The sequence below is a fragment of the Lolium perenne genome, chromosome 7 (assembly GCF_019359855.2).
Source record: "Lolium perenne isolate Kyuss_39 chromosome 7, Kyuss_2.0, whole genome shotgun sequence".
Classification (NCBI taxonomy): domain Eukaryota; kingdom Viridiplantae; phylum Streptophyta; class Magnoliopsida; order Poales; family Poaceae; genus Lolium; species Lolium perenne.
This window is the reverse complement of record NC_067250.2, coordinates 119,464,653-119,477,983: the sequence shown is the minus strand read 5'-3', so window position 1 is coordinate 119,477,983 and position 13,331 is coordinate 119,464,653. Positions and strand designations below refer to the sequence as shown.

The following is a 13,331-nucleotide window of genomic DNA, read 5'->3' as shown; positions in this document are numbered from 1 at the left end:
TACTTAGGTATGCAAGCCATGCAACAAAAAATAATTGATTAAATTATAAGAAATTTAACAAAACACTCATAAAATAAAGTAGATAATGTAACATGACGGAATGAATAAATGTAGCATAATTACATGAACGTACTAGGTTTGTATGGATGCAATTAGGCAAACGCGAGGGAGTATGTTAGCTTTTCACCTTTACTATTTTTCAGCTAGCTAAAATTGCAATTCGTCTCAAGTCAGATCCTCCGTTCATTCTAGTCAATTTGTGCGAATCTTAACGTCTCCTACGTGTCATGGTTTGTTCTGGCTTATTCCGCTCGATGGCGAACGGGTTTTTCTAGTCCTTTCAGTTTACCTGAACCGTTCTTTTCCCTCGTTTTTGGATTCAGTAGTACCTCTTTTCCTCTTATCTCGTCTTCTTCATTTCTCCGTCCAACCATCCTAGGTAGGGAGAGGGAGAACCAGGTGAGCTGTGGTGGGTCTCCCGCGGTGGAACTGGAACGGGACTACGGGAAGTGTCGCCGGACGGAGGAGGGCGGATGGGTCCTGGAGGAGGCCGACGGCCGAGGTTCTCCCATGGCGCCGGCGGAGCTGCTTTCGACAGAGGAGGCGAAGGAGCAGGCGCCGTCGCCGGGTCGGGTACGTGCTTGTCTCCTCTTTATTTTCTTCGTCGCACTTGGTGTCAGTCGCGGTGGGCACCCTTCATTCTGTTCGTGCGCCCTTCTTGCCTCGTATGCTCGCCTGGTGCGTCCCAGCGCACATGCGCTGCTTTGTGTGGATTAGTGGTGGCTTTGTAGGGTTATGTGGACAAGCAAATGCAGTTATGTAGATGTGAAGATCAATTTCATGGATATTTCATCTATGTTGGTGTTCCCTGTTTCCCAAATCCCCAATTTATTAGGGTTTGCAGGGAAGGAGTTATTCATGTAGTGAACAAGAGTAAAATCTGACCTGGGAGAGTTGAGGCTGGCCTAGGGGTGTTTTGTGGTTCTTATTCATTTTGATTGTGATCAGTACAATTTGTATCTAAGCTCGGGAACAGTTTCGTCGCGAACTGAAGTTTCAGTTAGGATTCTCTATTGGTTTGCTTTGAACTAGTTTGAATGGGTTGGCTCACTAATAAAATTTGGTTTAATTTGGACTATATCTCTTAGTGGATTAGTTTGGTTCGGTCAGCACGAACAAATTGGTCTCAAATTGTTTCAGGTTGCAATTTGAAACTATCAATCGCATCTAGTCAGTTGGCTTCAGTGATTCAGCCAAGTGATCAACTTGCATGTTCTAGGGCCAGGGGCGCCGCTATGCATCTCTACCTCTCCTTGATCCCCGGCCAGCACGCTAAGAATGCACAACTCCTTGCACCACTTCCGTCGGCCGGGGCTCTGTCTCCTGCTACCAGGGCGCTGTCATCTATCTATGCCATGCTTATCTACCTCTTCACGGCTGGATTGATCATCATCATATGGCTTTTTCAGTGCTTATTAGTTTTATTTTTTCTCTTTCTATTGATTTCTCTGACAGGCGAGATTCGTGCATTGATCAACATCAAACTCTGTATTATTTGTATTTCTACACTGAATTTGTTCACATTGTGGATAGAAAACTGTTAGTTACTTGGTCATGAGATAATTCACAACTATATTTACCCTTAAACTCTTAACTGAATCATGTGGTCATATTCTACCTGAAGTTTACACCTTGTGAACTATAAACATTCAGAGAGTCGATTCAGAAACTGGTTTTACCATGAAATACCCTTGACTGAATCAAGTGGCTGGGCTCACGTTTGGATGCTTTCATACTATTCTAGATCCTACTCTTTTGTGTTTGCCATTCTACAATTATGGATTATCCATGTTAAGTAATGTTCGGTCAATCAAAGCCAATAGAATCCACAGTTTTTGGCATATGTGAAAGTTCCCATTTGTTTTTATTCTACTAGCAGATGAAGTGTAGCTCAGCATCACAGGTTCCATGTGAATTATTGTTCCTGCAAATATATCAAGGAATTGTTTGGTTGGCTGTACTATGAATATATTTCCATGTAGCAGCATCTCAAGTGCAAACAAAGATTCCTTTTGCTATTTTTATATGCGAGTAACTTTTGCTTGGATTTTGCATGGAGATATGGTAAACGATTTTTTGTTGGTTATGGTCACTCATTATACCATAGCTAACCTACATCGCGGAGGTCCATTTGTCCTCTTATTTTGCTGCTATGTATTTTTAGTAGGATAGGCTCTTCAACCTATGCTATTTATCTATCGAGAATGGATTTTGTACACACGCATCGGTGTGGGTGTTTCTGTCCTCCTTTTTGGCATTGAGAATATGTGTAAATGTCTGTTTTATGGTGTATCTTTGGCACGGATGAATATGGGTGCATTCTTGAATATGTGTTTTTATGCCCCTATTCTATCACTTGAACAATGTTTGCAATTTCTGCCACTCTCCATAGGTCTGTTCCCCTGCACATTTGTTTTAGAAACGTACATTCTTCTGCTACCTATAAGTTGTTACATGCAGTGGCCTCATGAGGCCACAGAAGCCCATGAGTTTGAAGGCCAACATGCTTACTTTGACCGCACCTATCATTCAGTGAGCGAACGACGGTATGATTGTTCTTGTTGTATCCTTATCAATTTGTATTTTCTGAACGCTCTCTATGCCACTTGGTTATAAATTTTGTATCAGTTGTATCTGAACTTTATAGCTATGCGGACGTTCTACTCTATGTTGCTTTCGACCACGTGCTGCTGGAGCTGCTCCTGGCGGAGCTGTGGCATCCGCTGGAGCACCGGGCGAAAGTGGATCGGCCATAGAACGGCGCGGCCTTCCTGGCGCTGAAACTGAGCAAGCACAATGCAGAGTGCTTATTATTTTTCCTCTTCTTTCTCACTTTTAAGGTGTCTCTTTCTTGATTTTCAGTTATTCTGTAATATCATTATTACTCTCTATTATTCACCTACTTCTGTTTCTGTCACTCTTTCTTCGATTATTTATCTTAATTTCTCTCTGTCGCCAGTCACATCATTATTCTTCGTTTTCATTTCTCCCTTTCTTCAGTTTTATTTCTTGATCAGTCTTTCTCTTTTTTTTGTTCATTATTTCAGTCACTTTCCTCATTATCTTTTAATTTGCTCAATCTTATTTGCTCAGTCTTAGATTTCTCTTTCTTCAGCCTTCAACTTTCATTATTTCTCAGTTCTTGTTTCTTTGACTCTTTCTTCAGTCTTAGTATTTCATTCTCTCTGTCTCTTTCAATTTCTTAGTTTTTCTTTCACTTTTTTTTGTTATTGTTTGTTTGACTCTTTCTTCAGTCTTAGTATTTTTGTTCTTGTTTTATTTCGAAGGTGTCTCTTTCTTCATTTATCTCAGGTTATATTTTCTTCAGTTATATTTTCTTGACTCCCATTTTCTTTCTCTCAGTTCTTCACTCTGTTTTGGTCCTATCTTTATTTCTCAATCTTCATTTTCTCTGTCTTGTTCTTGGTTTTTCTTCCTCTCTTTCTTCATTCTTGATCTGCTCCCTGTCTTGAGTCTCATCATTATTTCTCCAGTCTTCATTATTTCTGTCACCCCCGTATCTCATTCTCTGTATCTCATTTCTTGATTTGCTATCATTTTTAGATCAGTCTACAATTATTTAGCTCAGCGTTATCTATCATTTTTACCTCAGTCATCAGTTTCAAGTTACATACTTCATATATGTGCTCTAGGTTTGCATGTTCTTGGAAGCTGTATTTGCTTGTTGGATTTCTAGGAGCAAGAGGATGATATTTTTACTGAGTACTCCTTCTAGTCCTTTTTAATTGACTCAAATTTAGTACAAAGTTGTACTAAATTTGAGTTAATTAAAAGAGACCGGAGGGAGTAGGAGGTAGGTGTCTCATGGGGTGTCTCTCACGGCATGGCTAAGATGAAATAATGGTGGTCCTCTCATATAACTCCGATCCTCGTGCTAATATCAGGACATGACAAGCCAGTTGAGCCTCCACTGCATGTATACCGTCCTGTACGCGTCTTCGACACCAAGGGTGTGGTGTCTCTCTTTCTTGAGTCCCATCATTATTTCTTCAGTATCATTTGCTCTCTATATATCTTTCTTTCTTGTTATTGGTTCTTGATTCTTCTTTCACTCTTTCTTCAGTGGGATGGGTAACTCCGCCTACCTAATGCGTATTTCCTTTTCTCTCAGTTGTGTAGAGTTGTAGTGTCTTAGTCACCTAATTCTTATTTTATGGCCTCTTTTTTATCAGTTTATATAAGTGTTTGTCTGTTGTAATACACTTCCCTTAATTTGCCAATCATTTCTTCATTAGTTTTTAGTTCATGTATACCTGGAGTCGAAGGGTGCGCAACTGGATTGATCAACTAGTGCGATACGTCGCCAAGCTGTGGCCTCGTCTATTATCTTCTCAATCAGACCTGCCTCCTTTTATTTCTTCTTGAATTTTTTTATTGCGTTATTTTCAGATTTTCCAGCAAGTGAGGTTGGTTGCTGGGCAGATCACCTTTGGTGCTTTTTGGGTGCTTGCCAACCACGTGGACCAAGAATTGGATTTTCTGTATCCTTTTGCCAATTCAGTTATGAGGTTGAAGAGCTTCCAGATTTAGGCGGTTGTCCATTGCTGCTTCAGTTATGAGGTTGAAGAGCTTCCAGATTTTTCTTTTTTGTAGATCTCTGTCTTAGTCACCTTGTGCTGATTTTATACCTCCTTAATTTGCCAGTCATTTCTTCAGTATTATCTGTGTCTACCTACACAGTTTCTCAGTTAATTCTATTTAGTTTGCTAGTCATTTTCTTAAGGAGAATATAGTTCATGCCTACCTGCTGGTTCTTTTAGATTTGTCATTTAGTCTTTAATTGTTACTGCATTCCCCGTAACCTCAGGAATAACACCCACTCATTTCTAGATATGTTGCTGTCTCCACTTCCTCCGCCTCACCCAAACTCAGTCCATTGATCTCCACGGAGAACCAGATTTTTGCTGCCCAACACTGTCCCCACGTGATATATGTTGTAGTGAGTCAGGAACATTGCAAATGAACGTGCACCCACCAGCAGAAGTGTGTCATCTTTTTCGTTTGCCAAGTGCTAAAGGTAACAAGTATTGCCCTCTTTTATGGTTTGTGATAGAGCAGCTTCTTTATACGCCTATGTGCAAGATCATTTTCTTCAGGAGATTTTAGTTCATGTATACCTGCCCCTTTTTTTCAGTAGCTATAGCCTATTTCGAGTTCACTATAGGGCTGATACTTATGTGCAGAGAAAGTAGAGATTCCACATGCTTGATCAAGATAGATGCAGAGTTGGTTCAGTGGAAATTAGGAGGGTATGTGGGGTGACATGCTTGGGTTTTTCCTCTAGGAGATCTAGAAGATTGCCCATATTCGTGCTCTAGGTATCATTCCCCTCCATCGTGCATCGCTTGTTCTTGTGGATATACCTCTCTTTTGTTCTGATCCGCTCCCTCCTCCCTTTTTTTCCCGCGATGGCCGACTGCCAATGGAACAGTGAGATTCTATACGTGAGGAGGAAGCAGGGAAGAATGGTGATGTGGACGCAGTTACAAAACAAGCGAAGAGAATCAGGGCCCACTTTATTTTGCTGTTCGGCTTTAAGCCCATAGAGTAGCCTGACATAGCAATAATGGTCAAGTTCAGTCTTTTTTTGTTCAATGCATGGACCTGAAAGGATCCTAATATTTTTTTAAACCCAGTTTTATCATGGCTGTAAAAAACCAGAATGATGGAGAATTGTTCATTGTTTGAACATACTGTGAGTTTGTCATGTCCAAAACTGATCGGACTGGAAAACTGAAGCGGGAATGAGGATTGAAGGAAGGAACACTAGAATAGGGGGTGGGGGAAATGTGACTTATGGCCAATTGCATTTTCAGCTAGATGATGATTAGACAGTCCCTAGCTTTTGTTTAACGAGCGAACTTGGCAACTCACTAAATACTAATACTAAATATGCTATATTAGCTTCAATATTTCAGGTGAAAATAGGACTCTTTAGATAATAAAAAATGTGCATAATCTTAAAAGAATTGAGTATGGATTATCTGGATCCTATTTGGCGTACCGTATCTTATATCCTATATGAAATCAAGTTTATAATCAAAGGTTTTTTATCCGTTAAATTCCTTCAAACCGGATATGGATTCTCCAAAAGAGATCTAGAAACAAATTTGATGCGACAATTGTCCTATCTGTTTACACCCCTTCCCACATGTATGATCCTAAGCCTATGAAAACGATATTTTTATTGTATCAGGTGAAAATATTTTTTGATACGCTTCTGCTCACTAGTATAGATCGGGCATTCACACACGGCTGAAATGGCACATCGCGGTAAACCTAACCGTCACAAGGTTAGGGTGGGTGATACGCCGAAACAAAGAACACGATTTTGGAACCGTGTGCGACGGGTCCAATGTCGCACACGGTTCATTACGTAAAATCGTGTGCGATAGGTTGATCCATAACACACGGTGCTCCCTATTCGGCCGTTAGCGGACTGGAAGATCGCAAACACTGGTGTTAATTTAGGCCTATGCGTTCTATAGAGATGGCACACATTTATTTTAACCAGCCGTTTGGTTTCTGCCTGCATCGCTGGCGTTTCATATACGGAATAAGCAATGCCCAGATATCCTAGTAGCCCATGACTTAACATTGCATTCACAACAAAGTAGCAAAATTCATATATATTTGATTGTACATTTCATACACCAAATGTACGCATGTATTTCGACATAGATTAACAGCTAGCTATAGAAACGAGACTTCTACAGAAATAGTTCTTGGTTACGTTGTTGTCTCCAGGTTCTGCTACAAATGGTCAACCTACATTGAGATCCTTTAGTAGTCTTCTCGTCACCTTTCTGATATTCTAGCAACACTGCATAAGGCACTCTTAACTAAAAAAAAGTGTCTTATGCAGTGCACCAAAACATCGCAATAGTGACGGTTTGCAATCCTTATGACAAGATGTCAGTATCTCATCTGAAACAAACTGCACAAACAAATCTTTCAACTTAAAATATGAACATACCAAACACATGATAGCTAGACTTAAAGTGGCTACGAAGAAATGATTTGAGGTCCTACTGAGTCGGAGTGAAACATGAGACACCATTGGCCCTAATCAGCTAATTGACTTCTTATGCACTGTCACCAAAATACACTCCGTGTTATACGATGATAGCTATAGTTAACTATTGGAAACTGAGTGAAAAATAGTAATGTGTAGATCTAACACATAAAACTAATTGTGCTTACAAAATGGATCCAGTGAAGCTATGCTATAGATTAAACAATACACGATGACATAAGTGGTGAAAAATATTACTATTTAACAAATTATTTTAATTCAGTTAGAACATGGTGCATCCCTTAGCTAAGAGTAGATCCGGCACTGCATACAACATAACATATAGAACATGGTATCTTACACATCAGATGACCCATCATCCAGGTTTAACAATATTCTAATGAAATCATCCTTGCTAACTGTGGTAGTGATTAAAAAACCGAAACTCACCGCTAACACAATATTCTAATGGATCCGTCCTTCCTTGCTAATTGTGTTACACATCAGATTTGGTGTCAATTTAAACAAAAAAGCATGAGAAAGAACCTATACCTCCAGGAGATGGTGGAGCTACCGAGGACGAGACAGCTTGATCGGCAGTATCGGAGTTCGACGGTGAGGTTCGACCTGCGAAATCGATGAGCAAACCCCCGACGACGGCATCTCCATTTCGGCGAGGAAGGACTACATAATCTAGGTAGCAGCTTCTGCCACGCTGACCATATGCTCAAGGGGAGCAAGGTGACCTACGTTTTCCTCAATTTGGAGTGGTGGCTGCCGTGAGTGAGTCCGGACGGGGACCCTAGTGATCCTTATATATCCCAAAAAGATGGTAGGGCTGCGTTTGATGGGCCCAAATAGGCCCCTAATCGCACACGGTTTGAACAAAGAAAGTTGTGTGCGCTATGTACCTTCGCACACGACCATATTGCGCAAGGTCATATGGGTTCTTCGCACACGATTGCTTTACACCTGCACCTCCAGATGCTTCACACACGATTTATTTAAACTGAATCGTTTGCCCTACGTTTGCACCCACGTAAGTTTAGATCACACAAGTTCATCTTTTAAGAAGAGTTCATAATTCATCTCCGAGACGACGCTGCCTGATGGATGTCCATCGTCGACGGCTATGCCCTATCCAGAGCCTGATGCCTCAGCGTCGTCGGCGCACAGGCCGCTAGTGTCTGATGCTTCTGCTTCAAAGGTGGCCCTGCGCCTTGCTAGCGCGGTCATCCACAGCTCAGCAAGCTCTTCGGCGGGAAATAACGGAACACGCGCTGTGCGGTCGGCCTTCTTACATTTCTTCCTGGCGCGCAGCCATCCACGCAGCCGGTCCTCGCGGAGAGTCTCGAAGGATTCATCCACCATGCGATGCACGTCTTCTTCCTCTTGTCGCGCCAACTCGATGGACTGCTGCAACACCATGTGTTCCTCCAAGTCCTCCTCCACCCGACTAGATCATCATCCTCTGTAGCGTGCTCCTCCTGCTCTGGAGCATGCTCCTCCTCCAAGTCACACATTGTAAGGTCGATGAGGCTTCCCCCAGCACCATTGTGATGTGAGGAATGCTCCTCCTCCGCATCTGACGGCGCAAGGTCGATGCAACCTAGAGTGGATTCGCATGAAGGCATGGTGCAAAGGTGCCTAAGCCGCCGGAGGGAAGAGTGAGCGACACATTTTATAGGCAAGGAGCTAAACGGCGCGAAGATTTTGATTTCGCATTTCGAACAAAATCGGTGAACTTGCATGAACATTTCGCGACCAAAGTATTCGCAAACGATTTTGTAGACAAAAACCGTTTGCACAGTATAGCTGACACTGTTTGCGATACCTTACTCCGCATACGATTCTCTTTGAACAAACCGTTCACGATATTTCATCGTGCACGTATTTGGCAGCTGCAGCATTGCCGCCCCATCTCCACGCGCTCTTCCATGTCCTCCGAATTGATTTTGCCTTCTCCATTGTCTTTATTGTTTGTCAGTTGGACAGACTGCTCCTCCTCGGTCACTGCTCCTCCTCGGTCACTGGAGGCGCTTGCTCCGCCATGTGAGGCGCCTACTCTGCTACAGGAGGGGCCTTTTCTGCCACCGGAGGGGCCTGGCTCTAAACAGCGACGTTGCGCACTACTAGAAAAAGACTTATTAATGGCACACTGGTTTTGGCTATGAGTGGCCACTGCTAAGTGCTAACAACACTAGTGTGCCCACTCATATGTGACACACAAATGGCGCACTAGGTGGTGGGCCACTAGTAGTTGCTAACAGTGGCTCACTGCATCCAACATGCGCTATAGGTAAGTTTTAACTACAATGGCGCATTACTTCAGCGTGTGCCACCAGTAAATTTTTTCACTAAAAAAAGTATATGCTGGCCACCACGTCCTATGAACTGCGGGTTGATTTCAAATATTACATGGGTCTGCGTGTAAAAACATGAGATCCATATCTCAAATATTACAGGGGCCTGGATGCTAATACATCAGTTCAACTCTAATCTAATCTCAAAAATTATAGGGCCTGGATGCAAGAAGTTAGATCCAGATCGGATCAAATCGTCTACGCTGGCGGTGGTGCTCGGTGGCGTTGAACGCGAGGTGCTCGGCAGCGTGTTGGAGAGGAAGATGTTGGGCTGGATCCCGACCTACATAATCTCCTGGTGCGTGTTCGAGGCGGTCGTAATCCTCCACGCCGGCGGTGGTGCTCAGTGGAGTTGAGCTCTTCACCACGCGCCACCTCTGCACCAAGCGCCGATGAAAGAGCAAGATCTACTAGAACATAAAAGCGCACGTTGCTGCGCCCGTCCAACTTGATGAAATGACTACAAAAATATGTAGGATAAATAGGTACCTGTGTATGATAAAGTCCCTCCAACAAATGATTTGCTCGGAAGGCCCAGGTAATGCAAGATGAAAACCTAAAAAAGAAGTACATTAGTGTAGTGGGCATGGGACTGAACTTAAAATATGTATCGATGTCAATGCAAATTTATTAAATTCCAAGGTACATGTCCAAGACACCATTTATCATCAAAAATTCCGAGTACAATAAATGATACTCCCTCCAATTCATATTGGATCGGAGGGAGTATCAAATAAGCACCTTACTTATCTCAACAGCAGCAACATGTCATCCGTTGTTCGCATAGTTCACAATATGTTTCTTCCATCAGTCAGCTGAAATACTTATGTGTGCCAAATTGTGCTAGCATGGATATTATTCTGCAAGAACTACACTGGCCGCTGGGTATTATGCTACAAGAACTTGGCATGGGCTATATCTAGAGATGCAATGAAACTAATTGTAACTCATCATTTATTTTCTCCAATGCTATATCTGCTTCATTTTTTAAGAAAACATGAACAAAAGCTGGATTTTGTAGTCATGAAATATATGGGATAATACTTTCACCGTATGGCACACAAATCATCTAGAGAATAATATCTAATGAACACAAACCATGGATCCAACACTAAGCAGGGTAAATAACACATAGATTTGTATCTACAGTAATGTCGCATGCTCAGCATAGGATTGACCTGCAACTCAATGTAAGAAATAGCATCCCATCAGAAAATCTTGAACCATATGTCCTGAATACTCTTTGGATTGTTCGATATTCATGTAAATTCTTCCTAACATCTACGTTTAGTTAAAACTTAAGACAATGTTTGTATTTGTTTGAGCCTAATGGTCTGTAGATATAAGATGCCAGAATAACTTGCATGCAAGCAACTGAAGTTACCTTCATCTCGATTTGCTGCCGCAATAACATTGCAATTATTTTCTTGCAGGGTGGGAAGTTCCTGCCTTTGATATAGTGATACTTCTTTACTCCATGCCTTGAAGAATAATCACCCTGGGAAACTCCAAAGAAAAAGATATTAATATTTGATACTGCGGGGAATTAAATTGTATTTGCACAACATCACGGAGTATTTCATATCTATCTTCATTTTTAAACTTACAAAATTCATCCAACAAGCATGTGCCTCTGTTGCCAAGAGCAAGTGCACATTCCTGAAGTGCCATTCCTTGTGAACTGACAGCCAAAGGTCCTTTTAGTTGCGTATACAACTCTGAGGCCTGTTTTCTTGACATGCCTACATAACAACAGTTAGTGGATCGATTCTAAAAGGGGCTGTTTTTTTTATGATCCTGCACTTTCCTGAAGAGTGACATTTTGGTAATTCGTATGTATCTTCTTTGACAAAAAAAAATTTCAATAATAAAAATGATCAAAAAGGCATACCAAAAAAAAAACAGTATCATGTACTCCCTCTGGTCGGATTTAATCGACGCGGAGGGAGGCCTGGGCATGTAGGTTGTCACTTGAGTAGGCGCGTCAATTTTTAGCGACCAGAGGTAGTACTACACAAGACTATTGCATTTGGCGGTGTTATGGGAAACATACTCAATATTTAGAGTAAAAAATAGTACTAATCTAGCATGACTCCCAATCTCCAAGGTACCTAGGTTTTGCAAATTTGATTTTAGAGCAAGCTAGCTCAGTATTTGGATACAGATATTCAATCCTCAAATGACTTGATCAGAATTGAATAAAATATTTACACACTAAGATTCTGATACAGTTAAACTTAATCTCAATGAAAAATTTAGAGCATGCGGAGAAAATAGCACTTGGATTCACCAACCGACTGAACCTGAACCGTGTCATCTGACAGCTCCTTTCTTCCCCAATTCAGCCTCACGTATGAACCCTACAAATAATCCCCAAATCAGTAAAGATTCAGTCAACAACAAGATACTATGCGTGCATGAGATTGAAACGATAGATTGAATTAACCCTCGAGCAATCACAGGGCACTGATGGAACAGGGAAAAAGAATTAAAGCTCCAGCATTCGTGTCGCTCTCCTCAGTGCAGGCCGCCAAGTGTCATCTTAGTCGCCTACGCATCCCAGAGAACCGGCGTTTTGCACCAAATCATTCGCCATCCTATGCAGGCGCCGCCACCGTCCAGTGATCGCCCCATTGGTTTTATAGGAGAAGCAGCACTGGGTGAGCCAAAGTGCAAGCCGTTGGTGGAGGCGAAGCACGCGCTGCCAGAGGTAAGCGACATGCCTTCCCCATGGCCATGGGAAGCGGCTGCATCATGGTCGATGTCGTCGTCTACGAAAGGTCGCGAGATGAGAGATCGGGAGGCATAGCGTGCGGCGAGGGGTGGAGGTTTATTTAGAGGATGGGTGGAGGTGGCCTTTTGCTGAGAACACATGTAGTCGTGCTCCCTCGAAGCCCATGACGTACCAATGTAGTTGGACATATCAGCCCAGCCCAGTTACTGAGAAGGCGCCCGAGTGGATCTATGGAGTAGCAGCCCTGCTACGTTGGGCCGACCAACAAACGGGAAGTTACACGGTGAACAAGGGACACAGACGCGCAGCGGGACGATCGGTTGATCCAGGACGCACGTGAGTCTGATCGGACGGCTGAGAACGTAAAATTACTGTGGTGCCTCCTAGCTGGTTGAGTTTTACTGTTAACTAATATCCCGTGTTTTGTGTGTTTGATGACAACACTTGAATGAACTTAACCGTGCGCAAAGATTGTCTTTGATAGATTTGCAAGTGCACGGTGCCCTCGCTGAACACGTCATGATCGGAGGACTGAAGCGTAGCTTATAGGTTTTCTGGTTTTGCGTGTGTGTCGCGAGGTAACATGGTTGGAGAGGAAAAGAGGAAAAATCAGTTACTGCCAAAGCGGTACTACCGGTACCAGTAGCGGTAGTACCGCTACCCTACTGGTACCGCCCTGCAGTACCGCTCTGGAGGATTTACACTGAGAAGTCCCAAAGAACAAGTTACGGTACCTCGAGCGGTAATATCGCCTCGGTACCTCTTAGGTACCGTAACATAAGTTACAGCACTACCGTTGTGGTACCGCTTAGGTACCGCTTGGAGTCTAGTACTCCCAGAGACCATTGCGGTACCTCAAGCGGTACCGCCAGCGGTAGTACCGCTGTGTGTCCACGTGGATAAGTTCTGTGGGGGATTTCGAATCCAGAGCGGTAGTACCGCTTACCAAAGCGGTAGTACCGCTTAGGCAGAAACTGAGCATAACGGTTGGAATTGTGGGGGGCCTATATAAAGGACCCTTCTTCTCCAGCTCGTTTTTAGGTCTTCTCTTCTTCTCTCCTCCATTGTTCATGAGCTCAAACTTAGTGGATCTCCCCACCTACCCAACCAATCTTTCCCATACTTTGAGGAGTGGTGG

At 42.8% G+C, this 13,331-nt stretch overlaps 2 long non-coding RNA genes across 4 annotated transcripts; one reads left to right on the top strand and one right to left on the bottom strand.

Moving 5' to 3' along the window:
* The first annotated feature begins 331 nt into the window (after window positions 1-331).
* LOC127323804 (uncharacterized) lies at window positions 332-5,804 on the top strand. 3 transcript variants are annotated; one of them, XR_007865973.2, is made up of 4 exons: window positions 333-633; window positions 4,471-4,641; window positions 4,912-5,399; window positions 5,513-5,804. It is a non-coding gene; the product is annotated as an uncharacterized lncRNA (long non-coding RNA). The 3 variants fall into 3 exon arrangements; XR_007865972.2 differs by having other exon boundaries at window positions 4,471-5,098; window positions 5,265-5,399; XR_007865971.2 differs by having other exon boundaries at window positions 332-633; window positions 4,471-5,399.
* A 3,670-nt stretch (window positions 5,805-9,474) lies between these two features.
* On the bottom strand, window positions 9,475-12,279 carry LOC127323867 (uncharacterized). The gene is made up of 4 exons (XR_007866017.2): window positions 11,067-12,279; window positions 10,844-10,957; window positions 9,949-10,015; window positions 9,475-9,866 (listed from the first exon to the last, which is right to left on the bottom strand). It is a non-coding gene; the product is annotated as an uncharacterized lncRNA (long non-coding RNA).
* Window positions 12,280-13,331: the final 1,052 nt, after the last annotated feature.